At 38.9% G+C, this 8424-nt stretch overlaps 1 long non-coding RNA gene across 1 annotated transcript; it reads right to left on the bottom strand.

The window, feature by feature from the left end:
* Positions 1 to 6750: 6750 nt before the first annotated feature.
* Positions 6751 to 7271, bottom strand: LOC121512988. The gene is made up of 3 exons (XR_005992163.1): positions 7190 to 7271; positions 6973 to 7072; positions 6751 to 6851 (listed from the first exon to the last, which is right to left on the bottom strand). It is a non-coding gene; the product is annotated as an uncharacterized LOC121512988 (long non-coding RNA).
* Between the last annotated feature and the right edge of the window lie 1153 nt (positions 7272 to 8424).

Genomic DNA, 8424 nt, shown 5'->3' with positions numbered 1-8424 from the left:
CGGTTTATTTGCTGTTCACTTCAGCATTATTCCTCCTACAAGGTGAGGAGCCTCCATTAGGAAGTGTGAGGTTTATGTTTCTACAAAGGAAGTCTGGTTTCATGCACAATTCTGGGGTGTTCTGTGACCCTCTGATGGACTGGTAACCTTTGCTTGTTCTACAGGACGAGTCATGATGATTTCCTGTCAGCAGTCCATGCCTGTGTTGTGTTTTTAAGTTGACCTGATTCTTTGATCTGTCTGCTTGGATTAATCTTCTCTATGAGGACTGATGCAGTTTGGTAGCAGTCAGTGTGTAAAATAGACCTGGGTACCTCCTAGTGATGGGAATTTTGGCTCGTTTCAGTGATCTGGATCATTTGTGACCAAAGCTGGTAAAAACTCCTGCAAGTCGTCCGAGGTCATTTTTGAGTTTTTTACACATTATGAAAGCGTAGATTCCAAGCTTTCAAATGATGTATCACACACCTTAATCTGATCATATTTTACAAAGATATGCTCATTTGAATGTTAACTTCTAGTTCCTGTTTGTTCTGAGAAAACCAGGCTCAAAGTTTCAGGACTTCTACACTCTAATAAATAAAACACTGGGTCAACAAAAAAAAATATGTTAACGTTTTCCACTAGAATTTTTAAGTTGAGCCAATTGCTGACAGAATTACATTAATTCAAAGCAATGTTTTGAGTATGTTGAATTACCTTTTAGTCCGCACTAAAATGCATTTCTAAGTAACATGAACTTAATAATTGTCAACATGAATGCAAGTATTTAAGTTGATCCAACATAATGTTTTAAGTAAGGTTAAGAAGCTTTTTGGCCACAATAAAACACATTTCTAAGTAACATGAACTTAATAATTAAGTTCATCTCTGCAAGAGTTAAGTTAAGCCCTGTGCTATACTAAGGTTAATTTCCTGTGTTTCCCAAGAGGCTAAGTTGCCTAAAACTCCAACCTTGGTTGTTTTGTGAGCGGGCTCCACCAAGAAGCAGCCCACCCACAAAACAGACAAGGTTAGAGTTTTGAGAGACTTAGCCTCCTGGGAAACAGGCTATCGTGATGCAATGCTGCACAAAGACAGTTAGGTCTTTTTCTAGAGTTGGAGATTTTTGATGGGACAACAAAGACTTCAGAAAGGACTTCAATTTTTAAAATATAAACAGACACCATTAATGTTTAGACTTTTTTCCAAATGATGTTCAGGCTTACCATGTGCTGTGTCTTGTAACCTTGAGACAAATTCTTTAGCCAAGCCAAGGAGGAACCCCCCAGAAATTAGGTGTAGCTACAGAGACTTGCTGTCTTTTTGAAGCAAGAAGCAGTTCAAATCAAATGATTACAACACAATCTGAGGAAGCTGAAGATGGTGTGTGTGTTTGTGTTTGTTTGAGGGTGCCTGAGGGAAAATAGCTCTGACAGCAAGGAGATGACAAACACCTTCTGAAAGGTTGTATTAGGAGTATTAAGAAGCATGGAGGGGATGTCAAAACATGGCAACCGGACAGCAGCTAAGGAACTCTTTCCTGGTGCTCAAAATGAACAAAAATTCAGGCAGAAATATTCAAATTAATAAGAACCATTTATTAAAATTAACAATATTACTAAATCCGTAACAGTAGCACTAACTCCTTAAAAGTGCAAACAGCAGCATTTGTTGGCTACATTCTCCTGTCACAAAACAACATGCGCTCAAAAGCTATATGAGGAGGAACAGTGTTATAAAATTAAGTAAAACCCTGTGCATGAATCGCCATCCTTTGACTTGCACACATGAAAATGACTCAAAACAGAAGACAGATGGCTGTGCGTTCAAGGCACTAATTTCAGCACAAATGAGCAATATAATATAATATCAGACTGCTCATACTCCTGACTAACTCCAGCAAAAATATCAAGCAAAAGAAGGCTATAGAAAGTTCAAAATACACTATCACCCTCAGAGAACAGAGGTCACCCTTTTCTATGCTGATAACTTCCACTGATTTGGTTTTCACTCAGTAGGTATTCATACTATTACAGAAACAAAAGAACAAGCGTGTGTGTGCGTGTGTGTGTGGGTGTGCGTGCGTACATGTGTGATGTGAGCTTCTCCCGCACGCAAGGTCAATCAACTCCGCTCTAGAAAATGCCATACTTGAGATTCATTACTTTAGAGCTGGCTTTTTGTCCATCGAGCTCAAGGCATAGCTTCTGGAAAGCCTCAAAGGTAAATTTCAACTGCTTGGGATAGCCAAGGTTAAGAGCATAGATTACCCCCATCAGCAAGGCACAGGATCTGGCGACATCAATCCCCTGCAGGATCTTGTTTCCCTCAACTACGATGGTTGCACGCCCATCACCCATGATGGCAATCTTCATCACTTGCATGGCAAGGTCTGCGTCGAGCTCCTCCACATCCTTGCAGAAGAAATTAAAAGGTGTTAGGATCAGGGTTTCCACTCTTTTATTTAACTTATTTTTTTTCTTTTCTTTTTTTTTTAATGTTTCATCCTCTGTTTAGATCTTTTAGTCTTTTTTATACTTTAAAATTATTTTTTATACTTTTTAAAATCTTTTTTATCCTGTTTTATCCTATTCTATCCTATTTTATCCCTGTATCCTTCTTTAAATCTTTTTATTTATTTTTTGATCATTTTTATCCCCTTTTTCCAATCAATTTTCATTCCTTCTTCATCAATTTTATCATTTTTATCCATTTTTTTATATCATTTATCCTCTTTTAACTTTTTTGTTTTATCCTCTGTATCCTTTTTTAACTTTTTAAAGTATTTTTTACCCTCTTCTATCCCTTTTTATCATTTAAATCATCTTTTATTTCTTTTCATCCTTTTTTTTTTACCTCTGTATCCTTTTTTTAAATCATCTTCTTATCATTTTTATCCTCTTTATAATTAAGAAAAATCATTCCGTATCATTTTTTATCCTTTCCATCCTCCATTTACCTACAAGGCAGGGAAAGGAAAAATAATTTTCCAGGGTAACCTAACCGTTTCCAAGACATTTGACCTTTTTTTCTCAATTTTTATAAGTTTGCCATGACTGGAAAATTGGTCAATCATTTTCCAGGTTTTCCAGGGTTTCCAGGATGCGTGGGAACCCTGAGGATGTATAACATACATGGCTCAAGCTCTTCAGGGTGATTTGCATAAGGGAATGCAGGGTGACCATGAACTTCAACGCCTAGCCCACAGGAGGCTGGTGCACGGGATTGAAACGGACATACCTCCGCGTAGGAAGGCTACAGAGACAAGCAGTTCAAACAAAATTTAAAATTAAAAACGTTCTCAATTACTTACGCTGTACTGTTTGAAAAGGTCCTCCTCCTTCTCTCCAAGATAGACTATGAGGCAGCGAATGGCAATTTCTCTCCGCTTTTCAATTGTGTTGTCCTGATTCATGGAAAAAAAATAGATAAAAAAAAAAAACAAATGCAAGTGTCACCCAAATCATGATAACATGAAACAGGGAGCAGAAACATTCATTTAAAATAAAGGTCTATTCATATTAAAGTTATTCATTATACCTCAAGGAGCATGTCCTTAATGCGCCTTATCTTCATGCCTGCAGCTCCTCCTTTTGATTGGGTCAAGGCCATCAATTTCGGGGTGCATTGGTCAAGCTTGGCCAGAAAGGTCGATTCAAGGCTAACTGTTGTTATCCTCTTGAACTCTTCACTTATCTGCAGGGCATACCAGTATGAGAACCAAACGTGACATAAGTAAAAACAAACAAACAAATAAATAAATGCAGAAATAAAGATTTGAATGTTGAAAAAGCAAGTAAATTTTGGAAATGAAAAAGGCTATTTCTGTATTTTATTTCTACAATTATCTATTTCTTTAATTTCAATTTGTGGACATGTAACCACATTGAATCAATCCACAGTACAGAAATAATGGTTTAATGAACATTTTATAATCTCACCTGTGCTTCACTAAAAAGCGCAGGCCAGCGCTTCATGCAGTCACTGATGGCAGGGGCCTCATTTACTATTTCCTCCCGACGAAGGCTGAACGTCTTGGCCATTTTCTGAGCTACCACCTTGGAGTTGTCCCTTTTCATCATTTCACTTAGGAGCTCCACCCTCTCTTTTTCCAGACTTGCAGTAGATTCACCTTGAGCATGAGGGGGAAGGTAGTTAACTTCAGCCTTCTTTGGTTTTTTCAGATTCTTTGCCGGATACTTGTCATGTGTTTGTTTTCTCTTGAGTGAGTTCACTTCAACTTCAGGGCAGCCGAGACCTCTAAGTTTGCTTCTGAAATTGTTCATCTTATATTTTAGGTGCTGTGCCCATCCATAGGACCCATTAAAGGACCCTGGTTCTTTGAGGCAGGGATGCTTTTGAGTGAGGGCCTCTGCAACCTCACTGATCTGCAGACTAGATGGATAAGCAGTGTACTCATAAATAGCCTCCGCTAGTTTGTGTTGTCAGTGTTGTAGCCTGTAGTAGAGGTCTGACAGCTCTGGAATCATGTTGGTTATAAGCAAGCAACAACTGGTGCTTCATGGCGAGTGACAGCAGAATATTTCTAAAGCTACGAGTGTGTCTGACAACACGCTTAAAAAAGCTGTGCTTTGCCTCAAACCGCATTGTCCACAGTGACACCAGAGGACCATAAGCCCTGATCAGTTCTGGATAATGTTCCAGGAAATGGTGTTTTGGGATGAGGTGTTGCTCTGGGAAAACCATGAGAAACCTGTGTTTATGCTCAGATATCTTACTGTCCAGGAAGCAAATGGTCTCCTCTGTGTGGACTTGGTTTACAACAAGCTCAACAATGTCTCTGAGCACAAGAAGCACTTCCCATGCTGGGTCACCTTCAGGGATTTTCAATCCAACCATGAGTGGCAGGAGTCGCAGCAAAGTCCAGTTCTCGTGGGCATTGCCACCCACACTTTTCCGTGTGGAAAAGTTCACAGGGACAGGCTGTGGTGCATCAGTTTTGTCTGACCATTTATAGGGGAACTCTTTGATGCATTTGTTCAGCTCTTCAAGAGTGAAGTATTTATTCTGAATGAACACTCTGAGGCACAGTGCGATTTCTAGGGCACTATACCTTCAAAGAGATCATGCAACACATCAGGCGGATACCCAGACAAAACATCAAAATATTTCAGTTTTGCTGTTAGTGCACACTGTCTCTTCACTCCATACACATGCACCAAACTATCATTCTCCTGTACAGCCTGAATATGCAGTGCGTGTTGTTCTTTCGTTCTGGGTGGAAATGCGCCTGTTCTTACTTCTCCACCTTGAAACTGTGACTTTTCACCGAGACAAAATCTGCAGATGTATGAACTGGAAAAGCTCTCAACAAATCCCCCCAAAGAATGGGCACCAAGATTGTCTGCAACCACACTAAACACTGTGCCTTTGACTGTTCTGTCCAATGCTGGAACATACAGTCCTTCCTCCTCTAAGACCACAAGATCTTTGAGCAGTGGCTCCAACACAGCACTGTAACCAAATCTCTTCACATCCTCAGCCTTGCACAGAATTGCTAAGAAGATTGAGTTTAGTTCAGATCTGAGCAATGAGGGGACATCAGCTAACACCCAATACACTGCTGTGATTTTGTATTTTTTCCTGGATGTACCAAGAGGATTGCATATCTCAAAGTCATCCACATAGAGATTGAGAGCAATGGTTAGGTCACTTCCTGAGAACAGCTCATTGGTTCTGTAAAAGGTGCCGTCATGAAATGACTTGCACACAGTTCTCTGAGCTTTTGTCTCACTCAAGATCAGGTCCTGTATGTCTTTCTTGCTTAAAACCTGAAGTAATGACTTCAGAATGGGGACATACTGGAAGCTGCTCTCTCTACTAAGAACATACTCAATAGGTTCAACGACAGAAAAGTGTTCGTTAAAATACTTTCTTCTTTTGAAGGCAGAGGAAAGAGGACCACCATCACGGAGGGCAGAGCTAATGGGGTTAGCATCACAAATGTCGTTCACCATTTCCGACACAATGGCTTCATCAATTTCACAGTTGTGTCTCTTCAAACAAGACTGTAAAATGTCTTTCATGATGGGAGCAGAGGCTGAATGAGAAATAAAATGCAACTCCTCTACAAGCTCATCAATGCATTGGTTGGGTACATGAAAGGAACTCTCTAATTTCAACATTAAATGAGCCAAGCTTCTTTCAATCAACTTTGGCAGTTCTCTTACATCATCATCTCTTATCTCATCAATATCAGACTGCTCACCCTCCTGATTAACCCCATCACTGCACTGATCTGCGTGTGAAGGGTTTTCATACCTCTTTATCACATCGTCTTTGAACTCATCTAATGAGTGGGGAGTATGCTTGCGATTTCTATGTGAAGCAAAGGTTCCATAGATATTTGTTTTGAAATTGCAATTTTTGAAAACACAGGTGACTGTTTCTTGCTTTTTCAAATGTTGACGAAGGTGTTCAAAATACTCTTTTTCGGTGGAGCATGTGCCTACATTACAGAACTGGCAACAGAAACTGAGTATTTCAGAGGTTCTCACTCTTGTTGAGTGAGTTGAGTGTTTCCTTGATATATGTGATTTCAGGCTACCCCATGATTTAAATAAACAAAAACAATCAAGGTAAGGACATGGCAGAGGTTGCCCACTGGGGATATGACGTAACCTATAATGTTTCAACAACTCGTCCTTAGTAGGGTCGCAAATTTGCAGATTTTGCAAGGCCAATCCATATTGGTGTTTCTGTCTCACTCCAAACTTCTTCACACTCACTTCAGGAGGATGACAACGTCTCAACTTGAACCCCTTGGTCAACAACACCAGGATACCAGGAGAAGATAAAGGCTGGAGTTTTTTTGTCCTTGCTAGGCACACAGCAAAGTGACTGAAGACCTGAGTAGGGAGATACATTAAGTAAAATGATTCGAGGAGGAGTGTGTGTGAACACAACTGATTTACTTGTAGATCTGTAGATCTGAGTTACAAGACTAAAGTGTAAATGTTTCTGTCTCACCTGGTACTTCTTCACGGCTTTCTTCAGGAGGCTATCACATCTTAACTCGAACCCCTTGATCCACAACACCACGATACTGGATCACTGCAGAAAGGCTCGCCTACACACACACCAGACAGTATTTTCAATTTCACTTGTGAGTCTTCAATATAGTGACTAAATAAGTTTCAGCTGTGTCATCGTCACTAATTGTAGATGGACTCAGAATGCTCCTTACCTCAGGGGAAGAAGTTGATGTCTAGTTTGTCCAGAGAGGCTGACCACGTCTCAACTTGAATCCCTTAAGTCCACAGCACCAGGGTACTAGGAGAAGATGAAGGGCTAGAGCTTTTTGTCCTTGCAAGGCACACGGGAAGGTGGCTGAAGACCTAAGTAGGGAAAAAAATTAAGTATAAGTAAATTGAGTAAATATATTTCTCTTTTAAACGTGCATATAATTTACCTTTCAAAACATTAAAATGAACTTAATTACCATTACTGTCCTTTCTAATACAATGTAAAGCATCAATTTTCTTATAAATTAACCTGTGTACTTATCACTTCAAATCAAACATTCAAATGAAATGTACAGTCTTCTTTTTAACTAATTATTTATCACATTAACTGTCTTAACATCATTATTAATTTATTTACCCTTACAAATGAAATATGGTTCTTTAAAATAAATTTTAACAGACAAATGAGAGCAGGCTGTCAGAGTGTTTCTGCTGAAAACAAGCACTGAGATCCGGGGAGAGATCCGGGTAATTAAACATAATTCAAACATTAAATCAGGCATTTTCTTCACTCAGCTAACCAACCTAAGAATAGAATGGAATATTCTTTTATTGATCCCCCATGGGGGAATTTTTTTTTTCTAACAAGCTAACCATAACAAATTATTAATATATATATATGTATATGTACATGTATATATATACACACACACACACATACATACATACATATATATGTATCTATTAGGGATGGAACGGTTCACAAAATCCACGGTTCAGATGTTATCACGGTGTTGTGGTCACGGTTTTCGGTTCTGTTCGGTGTACATTCTTGTTTTTAACACCCCAGAATACCATATATCTTAATTATCCACCCTTAACAGTTTTCTTTTTAATCAATTATGTCATTTATAGTAATGTAAAACCTGAAAGAATGAGTCAGTTGGCCATTTGATACATCATTAAAGCTGGGTGAGACATTGCTAGGGCATACTGGGCATAGGACATCACATAATTTTACAAAAACTATTATATTCCTGAAATATGACATTTTAAAGCAACTATCCTTAAAAAAAATGTAAAGGAATGATTTAAACATTTTATCAGGCGTGTCCTTAACCCACTTAAACAACCTAACAACCTAATCCTGACAAATTATTTAAAACAAAAAGATTAAATATGGTCAGTCACTTGGCCTTTTTTGGCCTCCATACATCGGTATTCTGTGCCCCTCCAG

This window comes from Cheilinus undulatus, linkage group 8 (assembly GCF_018320785.1).
Source record: "Cheilinus undulatus linkage group 8, ASM1832078v1, whole genome shotgun sequence".
Classification (NCBI taxonomy): domain Eukaryota; kingdom Metazoa; phylum Chordata; class Actinopteri; order Labriformes; family Labridae; genus Cheilinus; species Cheilinus undulatus.
This window is presented reverse-complemented; position numbering and strand designations above follow the sequence as displayed.